The 23,681-nt window shown below is 39.4% G+C and overlaps 1 long non-coding RNA gene across 2 annotated transcripts in view; it reads left to right on the top strand.

Moving 5' to 3' along the window:
- The first annotated feature begins 3,369 nt into the window (after window positions 1–3,369).
- LOC308071918 overlaps window positions 3,370–23,681 on the top strand; it is a 42,851-nt gene continuing 22,539 nt past the window's right edge. The window contains exons 1-2 of one of the 2 annotated variants that reach the window (XR_013931383.1): window positions 3,370–6,963; window positions 16,384–20,730. This is a non-coding gene — a long non-coding RNA (uncharacterized lncRNA). Of the gene's footprint in view, window positions 20,731–23,681 lie in introns of both variants that reach the window. The other variant, XR_013931384.1, reaches the window with a different exon arrangement.

Here is a 23,681-nt window from a genome sequence, read left to right as displayed (position 1 = left end):
TTTTACTCATTCATTACCGCTTATACCATTGGATATATCTTTGTTTTTGGTATTGCACCAAATGAAAACTCAAATTAATTGGTCTTTACCACCAGCATGGTTAACTCTTTGTTCTGTTTTAAACTACTAAGTGCATTAAATAAATATTTCTTTACAGCTCCCTTAATATGTTTTGCATGGCTTAATAGAGCTCAGTTTGTTCTTGAAAGTTCTCTGTCTGATGGAGGTAGAATTAAAACTGAATACTTATGTAATGTCTGTTTGAAAGGTCTCAGAAACTAGTAAAATAAGTAGCCTGATCAAAGGAGCATCGGTGGTCAATGAGTGAGGGAGATCATAAAAAATGCAGGATTAATAATCATCTAGTTCTACATCTCATCAGTTAAAGTTCCTCTGCATACCTATGCAATACATATGCATTATTTAGGAGAACTCTTCAAAGTACTTTGTTACCATTAGGACGCTTTTGAAGACTGTGGCAAATATTTATCTTGACTTTCCCCAGAAGCAGGTAAACATTCACTGCATGTTTTCACAGGAAGGCAAAGGCACTCCGCAATATCACTTTAAATGAGGGCACACAAAATTCTGCTTGTGCTTAGATCCCAATTGCTTTCAAGTATTTCCTCAAGTAGAAAACAGCATAGTAGCCTGTAAGTAAGGTGACATAATTGTGGTGTGTTTTGTTTTGCTATGAGAAGGCCACGGCATCCCACCTGACCATGGATAAGAAGAGACCTAATTAAACATCACAGCTCCATAATTTTCAAAAGCTCTTGTGGATGCTAAGCAGTCTCCTCTGAAGGCAGTTTCAGAAGGGATGAATCTTTGATGCTAGTTGCATATTCAGTAATAATTGCAGTATTGTACTTTTCTGAGAGCAGCACTGCCTTCTTTTCAGGAAGAAACTTCAGTGTCTTGTTTTCAAACTTTGTGTTAGGCATTAAAAAAGGCTCACAATTCATATATCTGAGTGTCATTTAGCACCTTAACTGATCTACAGGTAAGCAAAATTCTCAGCTATGGTTTGTAAAAAAACATATTAATTAAAAATATGTTCATTTGACTAATAGTGGTTTCATACTTAAGTATTTTTATAATGTACTATATTGTTTGCAAAGAAGTACACAACAACTTAAGAAAATTCTTAGTACCTTAATAAGGAAATAAAGCGCACAGTTCTAGGTCTGTCTGTTGTGTGTTAACCTTACGTTAGAAATAAAACAAAAGTAAAATGCAAGGGAAAGGTTTTACGTAAATTTTTGTTTCCCTGTAGAATATGGCATTAATAGAGAAAAAAGGCTTGGGTGTACTTTCTGTAGCTGCCACCTAGTTGCTATATAACACCGTTGTGATGGTCAAGCAGGTGGTGATTATCCATGACTCAAAATGATGTTTCCCAGCAGCCATCCACAGCAGGGAATGAATCATGGTGTTCAGCAATGTTCTGCTGGGAATCACGTGGAGAGCGAGGTGACACGCGAGTGCTGTGGGCAGGAGGGACCGGGAGCACAGAGGGGGTCCTTCTCCTTTGGAAATTGCTGGCATCGTTTAACCATCTGATGGTTTTGTGGGATTGTCCAAAGAATTGTAGAAATAAGGACAAACTGCCTTATGTTTACTTCTCATTGGGATTTACGTAGATTGTTCTAGAATGAGTATATTATTAAACAAAATTATAAAGGAAGTCCTTTTTTTTTCCCCAGTGTCAAAATCCTTCACTGAAAAGTAACAGCATGCTGGATAGAAGTACAAGTCCAAGTCCTCTTCAGTTTTTTTCCATTATCAAATCTGCAACAGGCCAGATGCAATTAAGAGAATAAAGGGGAAAGGGTGATCTAGACAAACCATAGATCTGTTACATTCATCTCAGTACTTCGTTTGATTTTGGAGCAATTGCTAAAAGAAAACAAGATGCAAAGGTGAATGTAAAATGAAATACAATTCCATTCTTAGAAAAGCAGGAGTAATGAGCCTGCCCTCAATGTTTTCTTTTGTGCAAGAGAAATTGCTGACCATCTAATCTGGTTGAAAGTCAGTCTAGCATTTGGGATGGAGAATATGGATATTACTAATATTTTTCAATCACAAGATGCAAGTCAAGAGCCTTTTTAGAAAAGGTGAAATGTTCGCACTATCCTGCAATGCAAATTCATTTGGAATTGTGTGTAATTTTGGTTGTCCATGTAAAAAAATGATTAATACACACTGCAGCAGGCAAAGAACAGCAGAATGATCAGAGAAAGGAAAGCTTATCATGCAAGAAAGTAAACAATCTTGGCTTGTTTGATTTAGCAAAACACAGATGGAAGGAGGGATATAATTCTACTTTATAAATATGTCAAGGGAAATACCAGGGTGGGAGAAGAGCTGTTTAATGTGAGGCTATGTTTGCACATTGGAAAATTGTATAAAACTAGCTATAAATATATTTAGGATTGATATTATAAAATGCTTTTGAAACGTAAGGTGCTCCAGTTCTTAAGGACAAGCGGTAACGGGCACAAACTGAAATACAGAAAATTCCATTTAAACAAGGGAAAAACCCTACTGTGAAGGTGGGCAAACACCATTCCACTGATTCTCAGAACTGGGTAGTTACATGGTATATTCACCAGCATAATTCAAGTGTACTCAGAAATAGATCACATGCTCTGAGTATTTAAGCCAGTTTCTCCCACTAATGCTATTTCTTTTTCAATAGGCTGCCATGGTTCAAGACAAGGCAAAACATTTCAAAACGTGCAACTCCCGTTGACGTCAAAGAGACAACTCTTACCAAAACCAGTCATCATATCTTTCGAGATTGGCCAGAACAGGTTATATTATTATTTATATTATACTATATTAAATATTTATAATATATTTTAATATATTGTGTTCTATATAATAACAGGTTTTTTTATTTCATGGAGTTTGACTTACAAAAATCCTGTTGGTTAGTTGGTTTGTTTGGTTGTTTTTAAATTTAGTAGCACAAAAAAAAAAGGAAGAATATTTGCTGAAAGACTAACTTTGTTGCCTGCAGCTTTGTACAGCTACAGGTTGTTCATGAATAACCTGTTCTGCTTTATGAAAAGGATCAGAGCAGTGAACCCTCTGGTCTTGCTCCAGTATTACCTCTCCAGAGGGAACATTTTAGACATTACACCAAAAAGAAACCACTACAATACCATTCTGAGGAAGGACAAGGCCTATCTTACGAACACTGAGGCTGTTGAAAATGTGTAAATCCATCTAAATTTCATAAAACTCCCCTTCTAGTTTTTTGTTTGGTAGGGTGGGTTTGGGTTTTTTTATGTTGTTTTTTTTTGGTTGGTGTTTTTTGGGGGGTTTGGGTGTGGGGGGTTTTTTGTTTGATTTTTTTTTTTGTGTACCAGCAAAATCCCTGAGGAGGCAGTTCTTTAGTAGTCATACTTTGGCTGTACGTTGCGATACGGTTACTTTCTCCAGTTGCTGCTGCTACTGTAGCTACTGCTAGCTTCTGTCTCAAGAGTACTTTTTGGGCTGTGTGTTTATTTTAATTTTCACCTTTGGACAGATAAATAAAAATTCCCTCCCATACAAAAAGTCACGAACTTAGGCCTCACTCTTCATGCACAACCTTCTCTCTTTGGAGAACCAGTGCTGCCTTCTCCCCTTCATTCCAAACCCTTCTTTTGACTCTTTTGACTGGAGAAGGTCATCTAACTTTTCCAATGCTTCACCTTAACAAGATACTGTTTTATTTCCAAGCTCTTGATGTTCATTCCATTCTGTCCTCACATCAAAGCCAAAACACAGCACTGTACTAGCTACTAAGAAGAAAATTAACTCCATCCTAGCTGAAACTAGGACACCTTCATTTGAGATATAAAGGCTTAATAAGAAAATATCAGTCTTACTGCTTCTGTAATCCTTGCTTTCCCTACCACAAAAATAATTTGCCTGTTAATCCCTTACACCTCCTGCCTGATCTGGCTGCTACAGTGCCTCACAGAATTTCTTCTTCAGCTCCTTCCAGGTGTTGCAGCTGATTCAAGGCAGTGAAGACCTACCACTTTCTCCTGTTCTTGTCCTTACTGACATGCACCCCAACACAGGAAGAGGTTTTGTACCGTTGCATACCGTATGCTGACACTTGTCTTCCTGCCTTTGACATCTTCTGTTTAAGGATTACAACTCTGTGAATGTTTGCCCAAATCCTACTGATTCTGTCTTCCTTTAGGTCATCAGCCTCCCCAGTAGTACATACTCATAATTCAGTTTCCTCTGTCTTGGCTACAAATTAGATTTCATTTTTTCTTATTGCACGCTGCTTATTTTAATCCTAATTACCTAAACTAGGCTGTGCAGTGCTCCACAGAGTGAACCACTGACCTTCCATTCCCACTTTTTAGTCATTTTGTAGTTTGTTCAGTTGATCATTTTTGGACATAATCATAGGATCATCATTTGCTTCCCTGTAAGCTTGGTACAAGGTAGATGATGTGAAATGTGAAGGCAGAGTTAGATTTGCTTCCAGAGGACCAAGACTTGAAATCTTTATTTTCCTGAATGATCTTGCTGATTTCTGTATAACAGCTGGGGAGAGAACATCTGCGGGATCAGATCCAGGCTTTTTGTTGTTGTTTTGTTCATAGAGACAGTTCACGTGTGAGGGTCTGACTACACCAATCATTTACAAAGTATTTTTGGTAATATTATGTTTTTTACCATGCTCACTGAATTGAGAAACCCTGTGTAGCAGCTCTGCATTTTAATTTCTGATTATAGATAGGGTCTATTTATTGCTCAGTTTACTTCATTCTAGGTCAACAGCTTTAATTAGTGTATTTTTAGCAGGCCATGAAATACAAATGCACACAGACATGGAAATATATTAACTAGTATATTTTCAGGCATATATATTTTCAGTATATAATTCAGGCAGTTAGTGGTACACTTTTTTGTTGGTCTATAAACAGAAACGGTTACTTTCTTGTAAGCATCACTAAGCATTTGTTTTCTTTTCTTGTACTCACACTACCATTTCTCCATGTCATAGTTCTGTTTTTCTTCTGCCTTTATTTCCCCTGTAAAAACATAATTCTGACTAGTGAAATCTAATGAAAAGCAGTCTTCAACAATGTGTCTGCTCAAAAATTTCTAACTGTAATAGAAAAGTTAAACTGATCAGAAGTCCTTTTCTAGAACATGACATTCATGTCTTTACTGTGGACTGCAGCTGAATTAAGGCATTTCCTATATGTCTAAAGCAAATGTTAGGGTGAGATGAGATGAGGGAATCACAATGTTGACATGAATTATAGGGAAAAGTAGAACAATTGGATTTGATTTACTAACACATGCTGCAGATTTTTTTCTAGGTAGACTTTCCTACTTAAGAGGTCTTACGCATAGGCTAGTTAAAAAAAAAAATTAAAAAATTAACTTCAGTTCAACAGTAGAGACTGTGGTCCTTGAATAGACCCTGGGTCTGAGAACAAATTTTTTGTTGTACTAGTGCATCCATGATTATTTTTCCAGTGGAAGCATTGTCTGCTAGTCCAAGGCTCCGTTAAATCTTCAGTTCCTAAATTAATACTTTTGCAGGCGGGACAGTCTAGAACAAGGCTATTAGTACAACACATTTCTTGTAAGTAATCACCTAGAAGTTACCTTCCACAGAGCATTTTTTCCTAATAGTTGGACCCCGTTGCGCCCATGCTCCGGTATCTGCAGATCCCATCAAGCCCTGTGGGGAAGCAGGACTGCAGTTCCCGTGCTGATGCTCTGGGAACCGTTGTGTAGGTAATGTTTTGTATCAGGCTGGAATCGACTTGATGGGGGCTTAAGAGAAGGTTAAGTGGAGGACAAATTACCATTGTCATTCTACAGCAGCAGTTAATGCTGAACTTTATAGCATCTTTATAGCCAAATAATATACATTCTGACATAGCACTTAATGGATGCTGCATGACAAATGGTAAAAGTTATGAATGACTTCTATCAGCCTTCATTTTTTCCTGCTTTTTAGTTAATATTATGAAGCCTGATGTAATTATCCATTTGGCAGTTCTCCTTGTCAATCATCTGCTGATTCATAAGCCAGTCAAACAATATATTACCCACTGGATCATCTGTGAGGAGTTCCTGGCACAGCTCCCGGCACTGAATTCGGTTTTCTAGGGTATCCCAATAGAACCGAAACTATCCACATTGTTCCTAGGCCAGCCTTCTTTCCTTGCTGTATACGCAGGTGTAGGCTTGTAAGCTGCACGTCGTCTCCTGTTGCTCGATAAGACTCATATGCTGTTCCTCCAGAAAACAGACAGACAACTGTGCTGCTTTTGGCATTGGTTTACTATGTCAGGAGATGTAAGTCAGGCATGAATTTTGCAGTTGTTTTGGGGATATCTACAGTTGTGTGCAAACCTGCTGTTGCATCTTGAGGACATTTAGTTACCTTTGTTTCCTGTGGTTTGGTAGCCTTTACTTGTTAGGGGGCCTGCTTCACTGCAGATGGCATCAGAAAGGTGCAAATTACATCAGGGCCAAGAAGAACTTAGTTCATATTTTTATGAGGCTAGCTAGGAAAAGTGAGAAAAATTTGCTGAGTGCAAACTACTGGTGCACTGAAGATCCTTTCTCAAAAACTTTTTCTCCTTGGTGTAATTCCCTGCTGCAGCTTTCTTCTTCATACAGCTTTGTAAGTTCCCACCTCTGAGCAGTCTTGCTGTGTGCATTATCTCCTCCTAGGTTGTTAAGCACTGACAAGATAAATAATGCATGATGCTGAGGTCCAACTCTAAGCAAAAAAAAAAAAAAAATAGTAATTGTTTTCTCAGATTGTGATGAGGAAATGTCAGTTGTCATGTTTTCCTTTTCCAGAAAGGAAATCCAAACAACCCTTGATACTGTAACTCTGTATGGAAATGAAAGCTTGAAGGAAAACATGGAAGGAGTGATTCCAGTATTGAACAGTATGAGAAGTACTGCAAGGTAAGCTAATTGTGTACCCTGTAACAAATGTTCTCTTGAATATAATCTCTTACAGATAACGTTAAGATGTGCTGCAGGAAGAATTAGAAGGTAAAGAAGGTTCATAGCAATTAGTTGCCAGTCTTCACTAGATGAACCTGTTCTCAGGGGACGAATCTTTTTTGCAACCTACTCCTTCCCTAGGAAGCCCTTTACAGCTCCAGCCCTGCTAGAGCTCTAGGCTGTCTCTCTCTCAAACCAAAACCTAAGCAAAAGCAAACCCTAATTAGAGAGAAGTGGGATCTCTAAGCCTCGGCACCAGCCCCTCATCCCTGTCCTTAATGAGGAATTTCTCAATGGAGAAAGGCAGCCTGTGCCTTCCATTGGCAGCCTTAGCAAAAACCTCTATGCTCAAGCCAACGAGGAAGTTCTCAGAGAGGGGATGTGACCAGCTTATGCCGTGCTTTGGCAACCCCTTCTCAACGCCCCTCCAACAGAAGCCTTAGAAAATGCCTCACACTCAAATAAAGACCGGTTAGTATTAGGGCTGGGCTTGGGAGAGAGAAAAAACTTAGAGGTCCATTGGGTTGGGTTACAAAGGGCCTAACAAGGGAGGGGGCAGGCCGCAGAAGGAGGTGTCCCCTGAAGAATTCTTAATATAGGGCAGGTCTTTGGTTTTCGGCTCAAGCCTTTGCCTGTTGTTAGGGTTAGGTTCATGATTAGTTCTGGGAGAGGGACATTCTAGAGTTTCAGTCGGGAGTGGAGCTGGAAGAGGTAGGCTGCAGGCAGATTTCTCCCATGGCAGCTTGTCCCTCTTCTTTGTCAACCCCTTCGCACCCACACTCCAGCTGAAACTCTAGGCTTTGTAACCCTTTATCACTCAGCCCAAGCCCTCAAACGTGGCCCCAAGGAAAGGGATCTAAAGGGAGATCACCTTGGTTTTCCTTAGCAGTCGCTGAAACTGAAGAAGGAAGTCCAGAACCTCATGGAGAAAGGTGTCCTTGCTTTATTTCTAGAGAGACTGCAGACAGAAAATGCTGAACATTTTGGTAGATGTCTTTTATTTCTTTTTCTCTTTTTCGACCAAAGGTGTGAAAATGAAATAGCTGGCTTCCTAAATTTGGATTTTTTTTCTAGCGAGAAGGGCACTGTATGAGGAATGCCTGACTTGCCTTTTTCCACCCATTTGTTCTCATGGTTGTCTTGTACAACAGGAGCTCTTACAGGGCTTGTCTTTTAGTTGTTGTATCTCATCCTAACAACAATTGTGTTCGTACCAGCTGATCTTCACTGGGCTGTATGTCACAGCAAGTTACTTAAAGCCATTGAAACTATCAGGGTCAGGCTAGTGATGGACCGCCATCTGTTCGATGTTATAACCTGCAAAGAAAATCAGGTAGTACATCTAGTAATTTTGTTTTACATTATGTAGTTACTGTAGAGGCTTTTTGTGGAACTGTGTGATTTCTGGGTTATCACAAGGTGTCATTATAGTTGCCTTTTCTGAAGAGAAGAAAGTTAACTTAAGAGATTCAGTTCTCTGCTCTGATACTTAATTATTCAAAATATAAATCCTTTTTGTACATAGTCATTAACCTATATACACATAAGCAGCCACTTACGTGGTGACACATATTCTGTTATAATTTGTCACTTCTGTTGGTGTGCTGGAACTTTGCCCTGTCTCTTACATTTCCCTTTAATTAATATAGATTTTCACTTTAATACAGTTCATAGCTTTTTATCAAAGCTTTCACAAAGAAGTCTGAGAGTTTTAATGATTCCTTTTACCTTATAACAGATCTAATTTTAGCACATGAGGGAAATGTTAGCTAATGATAATTTTTTGATATACTTTGAGGGAGTATATTTTTACAAATGATAAATTAAGTAAGAACTTATTTGCTGACCACTTTTTAGCCATGGGTTAGAATTGAGAGCTGTTAAAACTGTTACTCATCTTAGGTTTATCTTTAAATATATAAGCTCTTTTTGCAAAATTATATTTCATTATTTTCTCACAGTTATTTGCTAATAAAATAATTAAAAATCAGTTTCAAGATGTTATTCAGGAAAAGGAATAAAAAATGGAATTAATTTGATCAGGGGAAGGAGAAATGCTTGGCCATAAGTTACCCACAACTTATCCTGAAATCAGGAAAATTTTAAGTATAAATGTCTATGATTTATTAATTTTTACTCACCTCAGTTTTCCTTAGCAGTCACTGAAACTGAAGAAAGAAGTGCCAGAATTTCATGGAGAAAGGTGTCCTTGCTTTATTGCTAGACAGACGGCAGACAGAAAATGCTGAACATTTTGGTAGATGTCTTTTATTTCTTTTTCTCTTTTTTTTAACCAAAGGTGTGAAAACGAAATAGCTAACTTCCTAAATAGCTTTTTTAAAATTATTTTTCCTTTTACAGCTCAAAGAGCATCTGAAACCTGAAGTTTATATATCAGTAGAAAAAAGACAGTCCTCAGACACAGCAGGCAAACCGGATGACAGGGATCATTTTGGCATAAAAACTGAAGTATTAAGTGTTAACTCTACACTGTAGTAGTAGGTGATAATGCAACACTATATCTGAGAATAAAACATCACTTGAAAACCAAGGTCATTTCTTAGGAGGATACTGAAGCTTCCTGCATAAGGCCTGTGTAAGGTCCATTTTCTGATTATTCTGTTTAGCAGTAGTGGAGGTAATAGCATTAACTTTTGATTAACATTACCAAGGTTAGCACTCCATTGATATGAATGAAAACATTCAGATTCACGTGGAGTCCCCTAGGTGTGACAGGACTAATGGGTTGCAGATATCAAGGTTGCAGAATGATGAAGGACTGGATGGACTGGCTTGAAATCTCCACAGTTCAGCTTTTCTGCCACATGCTTATCAGCAATTTTTTTTACAGGACATCTGGGCTGTATCACACTGCTTTTTCTAACACTGGTTAGTGACAGACAGGGGATTAAGATTTTCTTCCCACTGGAAAATTCTCCATTACTACAGTAGGTCATAATTAAGTCAAAATGGCATTCTTGCTCTCTCTCCAGGAAGAAACTGATACCTTGACTGCTATGTTCACTGCTTGCTCAAGTGAACAGTGCCTATAAGCTTCTCCTATAAGCTTCTCCCTTATGTCTCTGGGCATTGACAAATTCTGATCTCTGTGGTGTTGGAGCTCTTGGTTTCCTGTGGCCTGAAATTCAGATAAATTCAGTACACAAAGCAGTCTGGTGCTGTTAAGTTTTGCAAAATAGTGGCAATAGCAAGGGAACGTGTGCTCCGATTTCAGTGCAGTAACGGAGACAGTGAATAAAATTCTTGTGTATGTGAGCTAGAACAGAGCGGTCAGTATGATCCTACCTCAGTATGTAAAATAAATAAGAAATATGTCAAAGTTTGCCTTTATTTGATTTTTAAGAAACTGAGAAGTATGCAGTAAAATAATCAAGAACTACCTGATCTAAGTTCCAAAGACAAAGTTCTTTTCATTGGAGGCCTAAGCACTGTAATCTACAGGGTTTTTTTCCAAATAAAGCTTAAGAAGTGTTGAAAGGTAGATTATAGCACATGACTGTTTAAAGGGAAGGAAAAAAAAAAACAACCAGGAAAAGACCCAAACATTAGAAATTCAGAATAGAAATAAACTGCACATGTTTAGCAATGAGGGTTACTAACCTCTGGAATGGCTCATCTAGTGATGTGATAGGTTGCCAGTTGCTCCTAACCTTGAAACCAAGTTAGGTCCATGTTTGATTGAAATCCTTGAATTTTTCATGTCTTCCTGCATGTAAAAATCGTTGGTTTATTGTTGATACATAAAAGTGATCTTCCTTCCATCAAGCCAGATTGTCAGCTGCTCATGAAGAGCAATAGCACATCACTACTCACATGTGCATCTCTTCTGCTTTTAAAAATCATAGATCTAATTCTAAACAGAATCGTGCTGAATTGTTTGCCAGGTCCCACTACGGAATAACGTCTTCTTAGAAGAAGTGAAATTTAAAATGCAAAGAGTGGTTTTGTCAGGCAGGAAAATGGTACCTGCTTTAAACTGACAAGTATGTTCCCGTGTGGATTCCCTCTCTACAGAGCACCGTCATTCACGTTAGCATTACTATTTCAGCTTGCCTTCAGCAGTCTTTTCAGTTCAGTCATAAACCCCGTCAGGGCTCTCAGTGCTGTAGCTGAGCTTTAGCTTGTGGAGCAGGTTCCTGACTGCTTCCATCCTGCTCTGGCCTCTCACTTTTAACTCCTGATTTCTTTTTCACTTTGCCATTTCACTGTTCTGCTAATGAGCCTTTCTTCTTACCTGAGGTGGGTATTGTGCATGTTTCTGCTTGATTGATACTCCATTTACAGCAAAGCTCAGCTAAAAAGCAGTGTTTTCTTCTTCTGGATGCCCAGTCATTTTCTTACTTTCTTAATCTGTTTTGTTTTTTATATTGAAGAGATATGTGGCAGTGGCTTATTGTGCCTCTTGTAAGTCATTGATCAACTCCAGGCAGAAGAGTGGGGGCACGTTATGATCAAGAAACTCAGCTTGTTAGTGTTTGGTGGGTTTTTTTCATGTTCTCTGACAAACCAAGGCTGCTTCTTGAGATCTCTCCTTGTGAATCCTATCAGGATTAAGCTTGTTACGCTGTATTTTGATATTCCTGGAAAGCACTTCGAGATACATTTTAGAATCAACTGACAAAATACATATATGTTATTTTTAAGCATTATGCAGCATTAGATACCAGATGCGACAGAGCCATTTCTAACAGACTTGAATTCAAGAGGCATCTGCTTTTTGCTCTTTGGGCAAGATCATTACATTTAAGTTCAAACCAAAAGGCACAATAAGGAGCTGGTCTTAGATTCCAAATAAAGTTTAAGTCATGAGTTCTGAGTAAATCTTGGGAGTTTTGCTTCACATTTGTATTTGATGTCACCAAAACCTCATTAGCTGTTCTTAGGCGCCGGCTTCTCAGCCTTGAGCTGATATAGCAAATGGCTTCTTGGCATGTTGTATAATCTGACCTAGGCAAAAACATTCAGGTAGAAAGGGACCAGATGCCTCCTGTTCAATAATAAGACCTGAGGTCCCAAAATATGAGTCTCCAAATTCCTTGGAGCCATCTATGTGCAATAGAAGACATCATGCTGTGTGAGCACAATTCTGACAATTTCAAACCTCACATTTAGAGGTATTAAGAAGCATGTGTATCATCCATAGCTTCTGTGGAAAGAGTGGCTCTCAGCTGATGCTCTCCCCCCCCCCCACCCCCCCCCCATCAGACCACCTGGTGGGACATCCACTGTGACTCACCCCGGGTTGTGCCATTTCTTTATGAGGTCCTGATGTACTTTCCAGCCTCACACGCGCGAGGGAGGTGCTGTGCTCATTAACGTCTGCACTGTTGCAGGGCCAGCAGTTCAAACAGGTAGAACAACCTTCACAGATGCATCTAGGCAGGCAAATCCCAGGTTTGGTTTGAGCAGAAACATACTTTGGCACTTAAATGCAGCAGAGATCTAGGACCACAGGAGAAGAAATTGAACAGATTTAACAGATGATCTTCTGGAAAATTTACAATGTGTTTTCTCACTTAAGCTTCTCCATGTTTCTCAAACACGTTACAGTCTCGGCATCTGGCTATGGATAGATGGCACCTATCAGAAATTTTTCATCCAGCTGTGTCAGTCTTCATCACACCATAAGCTTAACGATGAATCCCAGTGTGGCTTGTGGGAAGGTGACCTACCTTTTTTGCAATTATCATTGATTTTCATGCGTAAGCAGGAGTGTTGTTGAATCAGAACCTGTTTGCAAGCTGCTTTATTATTTTTCCCCCTTGAGAGGGCATTGTTTTCCATATACATGGCCTGCTGATTTCTCTCGCAAGAAATGTCACTTTTCATGCACAGGACCTGAAACAATGCTTATGGGCATCAGGACAAGGCATTGTGTTTATTTCAATGGACTTTGGATTAGGTCCAAGTTTCTGTAAGACGGTTTTCTTTCCGGTTTCATTTGATAAACATCTCCATGAAAGAAAAAGAAATATTGCAGTGCTACTCTGCTGTTCTTGTTAGAATAAGTGTTTCATACTTCACCTTGCTTCCCACAAGTTCTGCTATTAAATTCTGGGTGGGTTTTTTTTCTTGCTCTTTGGATTTCAGTGGGTGTGAATAGGAAGGAATTTGAGACTCATGCTTTGTTTGGTAACAGTTGCAAGTCCCTTTTAGGTGAGATGGAGCAGTGGTGCCAGCCATCGTAACACAACAGGCCAGCCTCTGCTATCTGACAACTTGGCCAGCAATGTCTGGCTTTGAAAATAAGCATATCTGTATAAGCCTGGAGAGGGAAATTCCTTAACAAAATTATTCCACAGATCACACTGATAGTCTACTTTTCCTGTAAAGGAAGAATGCTCTACCTTTTATTCTGTGTGTGTTCTTCTGTGTTCCACCATCAAGGCAAACATCTCAAAAATAGATTTGTAAAAGGCTCCAAAATACCTTCCAGGTTCTTCACAGCTGATAGATTTTCACTTTGTCTTCCATTCAGGATTCAATTTTTGTGCAAATTGTTTCATGCTGCTCTCTGTAAAAGCATTTGAACTGTTGCTTCCCCAAACCCTTGTTCTGCCACATCTCTTCAAGGAAGTTAGTGCTTGTGTCTCCTGTTCCTTTTCTTTTTGGACATCAACCAAGCAAATGAGCTACAATGGGATGAAAACATTTCCATAGTTCTCCTTTTTCCAGTTGTGTTTCCATTGAAAGGTGATGATGGTTGCTTTCCTTGTTCATCTCATTTCACATCATTAAATAAATAATCTAAAATATATATTTTTTTAATTAAAGGTTGTCAAGTTTCAACATTTCTAGCTCTTTTGTCTGTAGAAGAGGCTCCAGAGATGGACAATATATTTGCTAAATTCAACCCACAGGATGGTTTTGTATGACACAATTTTATCCCCATTAAAATCCATTAGAGGTTTGCTGTTGAGTTGCATGACTTTAGGCTCAGAAATATAGGCGGGTGATTTTTTCAATAAGCACTCGAGGAAGGCAAAACAGTGCTGCACTGAAGTACGTTGTACAGCCGGTGGTGCTGCAGCCGTGGGTTGCTGAGTGCAGCTGGAGCCCTGAGAAGCCCTCACAGGCTGGTAGGTGGCTCTCAGGGCTGTCCTCTGCAGAGCGGTTGTATGGACGGGTAAGTAGGTCGGAATTTTAAAGGTATTGAGGGGAAGACTCACACATGGAAATTATTCCATAAATCAACTCTAAGAATCCAGTTACAGACCACGGAGTTACTGACTTAGCAGTTTTATCTAAACCATTGATTCTTGAGAGCTTTAAGGATAATTCGCTTAAATCAAGGTTACCTTAATTATGTAAACTTGATTAATTGCTGCAGTGCTCTGGTTTTCTTGAAACATATTAATCCTAATAGAGGCGCCTAAGTACCAAAGCCTTGACAAATACCAAGTGTTGTGTATATGGCATATAATTTACGTTATTGCCAATGTAACTGTTACGTTCCAAGACGCATTGTTTCCACCAAGTGTTGCTGCACCATTTTGCGTAATTGTTCCTGACTGGCCTAGCAATGTATATGACAAATGAAATATAATACAATCAAATACCCAGGAATGCATTGTGCATTGCTTGCAGAAACGCAGCACATAAATACAAAATGAGCAAGAAAGAACTGAAGTTGACTTTGATTGGAACGTAGGGGAATAGTGTAGATCTGCTCTCCGTGTGGTTTAAACAATGTGGAAAAGCAATTTATAACTAAATAAAGTGCTGGATGCACTTATCTGAAATTGCAAAATAAAGCTGATGGATTCTGAAGTTCAGATGAAATCGTACAGTGTTCTTTGTCTCGTACTCATTTCATTTAATCTCTTCTCACACAGGACTAGGTGGCTTAGGGTCTTAGCAATGAGATCTGATGCTTTTCCTGTGCTGGTTTTGTGGGTTTTTTTGGTGACACATTGAAAGCATTCTTAAACTGTGCTTTAGTTTTGAAATGACACTCAAAAGAAGAAACAGTTAAGCAAGGAAATGTTTTATATAGATTCAGTCTTAATGTTTTCCTCCTCTCTCTTAAATTTGCCACCCGTGGTAAACTGGCAGGTATTAATTCCCCTCTGCAAGTCTGTCACACCATTCCTGTCATACATGCCATCACATCTCAGAGAGGTGGTTGCCTTCAGCATCAGATTCAGAAATGTCTGTTATAACTGCCAGCTTAAACAAACAAATTTCACAGTTTCCTATTGACAAGTGTTTCTTAGCTTGGTGACTTTTCGACTGTTTGGCTGAACATAATGGGCATCGTTTAATTTTCATAGTTGCTCACCATTTCTCTTGTTTGAGAGTCAGAACCGGCTTGGGTTTTCAGTAGGAGCTGCAGCGAGCAGTGTAGCTTCAAAAGAGTGGGTACATGAGTGATAATGTATACATACACCCACTTACACCCTCACACGCAAATAGCTTTATAAGGTAAATTTACAAAAGTGCGTAGGTTTACAGATGGAAAACAGGAGGCTAATGGACTTCAGATGCTTAGACACATTTACCAGCCTTACTAAGCACCCACTTGAATCTTACAGCATCTAAATACCATTTAAAATATAGCCCTGAGCAATACTGTGCTCTTTTGATCTCTGAGATAAGTAGAAAGAGCCTGAAGGCAGTTCTGTATCACGTGGGTTATTTAAGGTCCTAGTAATTTGTAACCAGTCATGACACTGTTCCTTCTTTACGCCCTCCCCAGGAGCTGGGGTGGGCAGTGGTGTGCTGCCTTTGTGCCCTGGAGTGCCTCGCTGCAGAGCGCAGCTCCGGTGTCCTTGGGCTTGCTTGAAGCCATTCCTCCTCCAACAGAGGTTAAATTCAAGACAAAATTCTAGTCATGGATGCTGAACACTCAAAAAGGGCTCAATAAAGGCACAGTGTGTGGTTGTGCAGTCTTTAAGTTTTGCAAAACATACTGGTTTTACAAGAATTGCAGTTCTATGAAGATGTAGGGTAAGGCTTGGTATTGCCAGTATATAGAATTCACGCTATCGAAATATTACCCGGTTACCTAACAGCAGCAGTGCCATGTTTGCAGGCCACAGGTAAGAAAAGCTGTCGCTCTCTTCAGCTTATTATATGACTCAGGGAATGTGTGCATTAATAAAACTAAACTGCAATTAACACTATGAAGTGTGTTTTCATCTAGTTAGGCATTGTTTAAATAATTTGGAGCAGGAAAAAAACTCCTGAAATCAATGTCCTGGATCATCTAAGATGTAAGAAGTAATACATGAATTGGAAAATAGAGGTTGTCAGGCCTTACGTGGAGTTTACTTTCCTTCCTCCTTGCCCATGTTTTAGTGTGACCCTGGCCATTAGCTAGGTCATCAGCTAAACACTTGTCTTTTTGCCATGCAGTCTCCTAACATGGGATTATAAGGCTCTGCTTGGATTTCACGATTCATTTGGTAAGTGTCCTGCTTAGAAATCGGCTAAGTGTATACATTTAATTTAAGCAAAGGTATAAAATTTTACTTTACTATAAGTATAATAATATTTACGTGGGATGTGCAGAAACGCAGTTTATAGATGATAAGTACTTGTTAAGACATTTTAAATAATTTAATGAAAAATAGAAGGTAATTATTTAACCAAAGTTAAAAACACTGTTTCCAAATTTATGGTAGACGTTAGAAATTATTTTTTTACTACATTTTAGATACAGAGTATCAGTCTTAAATAAGGTTTAATCCTCTCAAAATTTGGGCTTAAGTGTTGTATATATGATCCATGGTCCCAGACTGAAGTTAAATCTATGACATACTTTATTTACATATTGCAACAATAATAATATTGCATATAATTATATTAATGTTGGAGTACACTGCCAATTTTTAGTTCCTTATATTTAGTCAGGAATTACATTGCATATAGTAAACAACTGAACATTTCAGCTCCTCAGAGATGATAACGTACGTTCTTTCACTATACACAAATATGTAGGCACGAATGACAGACTCCTACCATCAATAGTCTTCAGAGAGTCTATGTATTATGCCATCCAGGAGGTGGGTTTTGGTGATGATAGTACTTGCTATATAAAAATCTGTGAACACTGTAAGACAAAGAAAAATAGTAATTCTTTCTGTGTGCTTTGGGATAAGGTTGCAAGTGTATGTTTGCCTATGCTGTTAGATAGCTTCCATGCGAGGAATGATTTCTTCAAATAGACATTTCAGCAATTGCTGTTCTGTATATATCTTAGCTGGAATTTCTTTCTTCCCTTGTAATTTTTGATCATATTTTTTCTTTTTTCACCATCTCTGAGGTTTTCACACTATGCTCATCAGCACGAACTCTGTCTTCTGAGTCCTTTTGACTGCCCCCAGGCTGCCTGTTATCTGTGGACGCAACCGTTGATGGGCCACCCCTTCACTTAAAAGGGTTGTGTTTGTAAGACATACCCATCTACAGGCCAATACACTCACTCTTGAAAACTATGTATTACGTTTCTCATTGTCGGTGGGCTACAGATGTCCTGTGTGCATAGGGCGGTTAGGGTACAGAACGGTGCAGTGTGATTTTACAGCACAGAAGACACCCCAAACCACCCTCTGGGATAAATGTTCATCCTACTAAAAGCAAGATAGCTCGTCCCATTTTCACTCAGCATTGCCTGCCGCAGTAGCAGCCTCATTCACACAATGGATGACTGTGCAGTCTCCTCCCTGCTTAGGCAAGCCTGAGCATATGATTTTTAGCAAAAGTGCTGAAGACAACTGAGTGCTGAGGGACTGAACCTTCAGGACACGGGTGCTCGCAGGCCGAGAGGAGGGAATGATGTGGGAGTCCTGAATAGCAGTCCTTTTAAACACTCTGAGATATTTTATTTATGGAGAATAGTAATCATGCATGACAGTTTAAACATTCACTAATCCACTTACTTCAGATGCTGGGACGTCTGAACAACTTGCCATGCCACACATTGCCTAATGAACCACAACATTATAGAAGGAAAAAAGGAAACTCCAAGTAGAAAAATATGCTCGGGACTCTAGATTTTCTAGAGCTCAGTGTAAGACTTTTGGCCTTTCAGCAACTGAAAACGGCAGCAGAAAGGATGCATAATTTAAATGAATAATCTATGTAAAACATGATGATATTTTTTAAAATAATACCACAAAGATTATACATCTATCTATACTGCTGGCATTACCTGGTACAAATGATAATCTAGATTTCCAATCAGCAGTATACACAGCAGGACATCTAAAATGTTAGAATATAGATTAAGACCCGTTTTCTCCCTTCCAGATCTCAGATGTTTCACACACTGATTCACTTGAATAGAAGTACTACATCCCCTTTTTGGTGTATACACTTGGTCTTGCTTCCCTTTAAGCTGTTAGAATTACTCACAATTGTTTTAAACTAATAAAAACTTTGACAAGGCCAGTGTTCCCCTTCAGGTTCTCTTTATGGGTCCCAGCCTTTATATTTTGGTTTTTTAAAAAGACCATTAAATTGCTCTTTACAACTTACTGGATTAATTTTTTAAATAGGTTATATATTTATTTGCTGACATGAAAAATCCCTGTCCTTTCTACGTGTGTTCAACATGATTACCCTTTTAAAGCCATGTGTCAATGTGTGTATATGTAACACACTTAAATGATGATATATTCACAAAGATGGAGATAGAGTTCTACTTAAGTACCTAAGTTCTAAAAGACACAGAATCTTTTATTAATAGGAAATTGGCTACAAACATTGGCTGTTACTGCCCCTGAACCATGAATTGTATCTTACTGCATTGTTATAAATGTGTGCTGACTTATTTATTAGTACTGGAACAACACCTATTGATGTTCCTATGAAAGACTTCCACCTTCAGCAGGTTTAATTACTTGCTTACACTGGCCAGTCTCTTGTTAGAAAGCCTTGCCAACGTACACATACTTTTGAGGATAACTTTTTTGAAATGTTTTGGGTGCTGTTTATTTCTCACCTGTAGTGAGTTTAGATCTAGTGAGTTTAGATCAGTAGAAATCGTTTCAGAGTTCTCATCTACACACAGATAAAAAAGCCATTCCTTGGCTTCATATGCAAGTACCATCAGCTTCATAAATCTGTCTGCGTTCTCTATGCCGTTAAAAGTTCAAGACTAATCTGTTTTAACATTTAACTCCATCTTTGTCTCTCTTCTCTTCAAGAGTATTGCCTTTGTAGAATCTGGCATTGCGGATCTGTTCGTCAAATACAGGCTTTGGGATTTCCCTGGAAAGTCAGGAATACACATGGCTGGCCACAGAGCAATCAGGATTCAAAAGAGTAATGTTGCCTATGAAGTGAAAGAAGTTTATTCTGGCTTTTGGGTATTCATGTGCAGCTGTAGAAAATAAAACCACAGCTACAGCTTGATTTTTTTATGCACAGTGCCTCACCCGCTTGAGTCCATGTGATCTAACCTGAGATGAATGACTGAATACTTTCATCTGAAAGGGCTGCCAAACATCCCTGGTCTTTATTTCACTCACTCACATCCATGCCCCGGTATTCCAACCAAGCTGGGAGAGGCACGCCACAGCCTCTGCGACATCAGCTGAGGTGGTCGCACAAAGAAACAGAAATCCCTCCAAGTGAGTAATGTGCTTGGTAAGTCTTGTGTGGAGCAAAATAGGATTCACCAAGCATGAAAAGCAAATTCCTCATTCAGTTCTCTGGGTGGGCTCTGCAGGACTGCTTAAGCAACTCTCACTGCCGTGTAACATTGGCGATAGCCAACATCTTTTGAGATCAACAACACTGAAAGCAGAAGGTGGATTTAAGAGTAACCACTAGCTCGGGCAGGGAAGGGCAGGGGTTCCCAGTGCCTGGTTTGCCTAAAAAAAATAGATTACTCTTTAACAACTGCCTGGTTTCTTACCTAAAGAAGGCATCGGTTTTGGCCCACTCAGTACTCACTACACAACAGTTGTACTTTACTGAAATGTGAAAATTTTACTCTGATATTATCTAGGACAAAAAGAATGGAAAATTAGCACTCACGGGGTAGGTAGCCTAGACCTATCAATGTAATACAAGTCTATTCATGAAGAGTGTTCTTAGTGCTGTAGCAATGACAAATAATCTATTTGCCTACTACATTAGAAGTCATCAGGTTTGAAAAATATTCTGTGCCTAATGAACTGGTTGCTAATCGATGCTTCAGCATCTTCCTGAATTATCTTTCATAGACGTTTTTCTGTAAACCAAGCCGTTCTCTGAGCAGTGAAAATATGTTGGGGCTCAGGAGGGAACTGACAGAATGGCCCAGTAAAGTATTGTCTTCTAAAGCCATACACTGAGAAATGTTATTATTCTTCATGTGTTAGAGCACAGACTGCTAGATCAAGCCTTGCCTTTGAACTAAATTCAGTGCCTTCTGAAAACCGCCTATGAATAAGCTGCATTCAGTGTTGGGAACTAATATTGTCTCCCCACTCCCAGAATCTAATAGTGTACGACTGTGGGGATTACAGCCTCCAAACACTGATCTGAGCTCTTGCAGGTAACAGAACTTCCAAACCATTTTTATGTATAAGATAAACTTGTCACCATCAGTAAAGATATCTGTCACTTGTCCCATTGACTCTCTTCCCTATGCTTTTTTATACCGTCAGATCCCAGGGAACTTGTAATTTAAAAAGTAACATGTAAAAAGAAAAGTAAGATGCTGATTCCCTGAGTTCCCGCTGCTACAGTGTCAGATAAAAATAAAGCACGGTAAGATGAAAATGATCATTTCAACAATTTTATGACCGTTAAGAGAAAAAACCTAAACACAACTCTGACTCCCTAGCCTTAAGTGGAGCCTCATCTGTTTAGCAGAGGGTAACAACTTGGAGCTCTGGAAGCAGATGCTGCCATTCACTCTTAGTCAGCACTTTCTAAAAGTCAAATTCCTATTCTTAACCTGGATTTCAAACACATAGAAGTGCTTCAGCTTGTGAAAGGTGCCTGTCAGTCATTTGTCTACAGATACCTGAATAGTTTTAATGATCAGCTTTTCTGGCTGGGGATGTATTGTGAGGCTGCGCATCACACCTAAGGTTGATAGCTGCACTATCAACACTTAAGTGCTGCCTGAGCTGATGCATTTCAGAAAGCGTCATGGGTTATTCTGCCTTTAGAAATCCTTAGATTACGGCAAACCAGTAAAACTAGGTGCAATATCTAGCCTAACACCTGGAATAAAAGTGATCATTTTGTTTATTGAACCATTAAATTGTGTCAGACTAAAAGCCATCCTGAGGAAAAATACCTAGTTTTGGTCTGGAGACATCAACTGATAAAAATCAATGCTTTCAATCAAATCGATGCTCAGACGGCTGGAGCCCCTCTCCTGTGCAGGCAGGCTGAGAGAGTTGGGGTTGCTCAGCCTGGAGCAGAGAAGGTTCCAGGGAGACCCTGCAGCACCTGCCAGTGCCTAACGGGGCCGACAGGAAAGCTGGGGGGGCTTTTGACAAGGGCATGTAGTGATAGGCAAGGGGGAATGGCTTTAAACTAGAAGAGTTTAGATATTCACAATAAATTCTTCCCTGTGAGGGCGGCGAGGCGCTGGCCCAGGCTGCCCAGAGCAGCTGTGGGTGCCCCATCCCTGGCAGTGCCCAGGGCCAGGCTGGACGGGGCTGGGAGCAGCCTGGGCTGGGGGGGGGAGGGGGCCCTGTTTGTGGCAGGGGGGTTGGAACTGGATGATCTGTAAGGTCCCTTCCAACCCAAACTGTTCTATGATTTTATGATTCCCTTTGAATCTTGTTCCAGTAGTTCATAGCCTTCATTGTTAGGAGTTCTGAAAAATCAGGACTGTTTATATTTTCATTAAGCTTTCAGACCACCTCTGCAGGTTGGGATATCCTTTATAACTGGGTGGAATAATTTTCCTTCCTGAGTGAAGCCCCCAGGAAAATCCTCAGAGAATGGCAGTTCCAGCTCACTAAACACCAGACAGGTCACAGTGGGTGGGTATAGCGGGCTCCTGGTGACATCTGGGTGCCTTTCATCCCAGGTCGAGCAGTGTGCAGCCTGTTCTGCCCAGCTGTACCAATATTTCCTTATCCCTTTATTGTCATACAGCACATGACCCCTGTAGTTCAAACCTGGGAGATTCCTAATTCAGCGTAGGAAAATGTTGCCTAGGGAGACTTTTTTCCCCACTACATTTGCTTGTAAATCTGGCAATTTGATAGGTAGTTTGGCTTTGTTGGGTTTGGCTTGCTTTGTCTCCAAGACAAAGTTTGAACGACTTTGGTTCTATTTTTTTTTTCCTTTTTTCTTTTTTGTTTGTTTTGTTTATTCACCAAGAACACCATGATCTTTAAAAAATATAGATGTTATAAATACAAGAGGTGTTCCATACTGACAGCCAGGATTGCTGTCCACCAGACATATGATTAGAGGCAGAGCATCTACAGAGAGAGGTAGGGAGATTTTGTCTAAGGCAGAATTTGACCCCATTTGCTCTGGCGAGTCTGTCAAAGCAGAGATGGGATTGTGACAAATACTTGTTTGTTTGCAAACCTCAGGCATGCAAAAGGAGATTTGAAGAACAGCATCCCACTATAAATAAGTTACTAGGACTGCATGAGTTCAAGATAATAATTACAACCATTTGATTTTATAGAGTGAAATAAGTCTATTTCATTTCCTGAAATGGGTGGTAGCTTTATGAATTAAATATTGGCAGCTTTGGTTTAAAATACTAAAATAAAAATTAAGAAGATACTTTAATAGCTAATTAAGCCAGCTACTGCATTATTTCATCTTGAAAATGATACCATGCAGATGTAAAGCTTAGGAGAAGCGTGGTGTAAGGAGCTGTGGTCACTGTCGAACTCCTGACTATCTGCCTGTCAGAATGAAAGTACACGATAAAGTGAATGTACAGTAGTTACCTTTCACAGGCATATCCAGTTAACAAACTATTTTTTTCTTAACAAATGAGTGGCTGTAGTAGCAAAAATTCCCAGAAGATAGAGTTCCTATTTTCTAGGCATTTTTTTTATTCATTTAAATATATATAATAACAGTATTTGTTGTTAAAAACAGTCTTTGTTTTCATGGAATATCTCCAATGGGTAGAAAATTGGTTACAGCAAAATATCAACCATCTTTTTCTTTGCTTCAAATGAAAAGTGATCATTTGGAATCACACCTGCTCAGACAGTATTCGGTATGACCGTGAAGCAGTTAAGACTATATAGATGTACACAGTATGCTGGGCAAAGAAACGAGCTTTCTGCTTTCACTTCAGGATTAGAAAAGCAGGACCCACCTTTGATCTGTACAGTATGGCAGCCCTTTTTAATATATTCTTCTCCTCCTCAGGATTTCTTGTCTGTACTTTTAACCCCACAGTTGCAGGATCACGTGTGTGGCTGGCGTGTGGTTGTTCACATGTGTACATGAACAACTGATCCTAAAGTAACAAAGGATTTAAGGGTTTGGGCTGAGCTCAGCAATGAGTTTTTGAGAGCAGATTTTTGGGAGCATAGCGGTGCACATGCCAGAATTTTAGGGCATGCACTTAATGAGTCGTACCTCCATACATATTGTATGGATGTATTTTGCCCATTGATTCAACCCACATGGTTAGTGAATGTTGGTTGATTAAAACATGAAAGAAAAACTGGTTTTCCACCATGCTCTCTCCTAGCATGAAGCAGTCTTACCCCCAT

The sequence above is a fragment of the Falco punctatus genome (genome assembly GCF_963210335.1).
Source record: "Falco punctatus genome assembly, chromosome: 12".
Lineage (NCBI taxonomy): Eukaryota > Metazoa > Chordata > Aves > Falconiformes > Falconidae > Falco > Falco punctatus.
The sequence above is the reverse complement of the archived record's forward strand: the minus strand, read 5'-3'. Positions and strand labels throughout refer to the sequence as shown.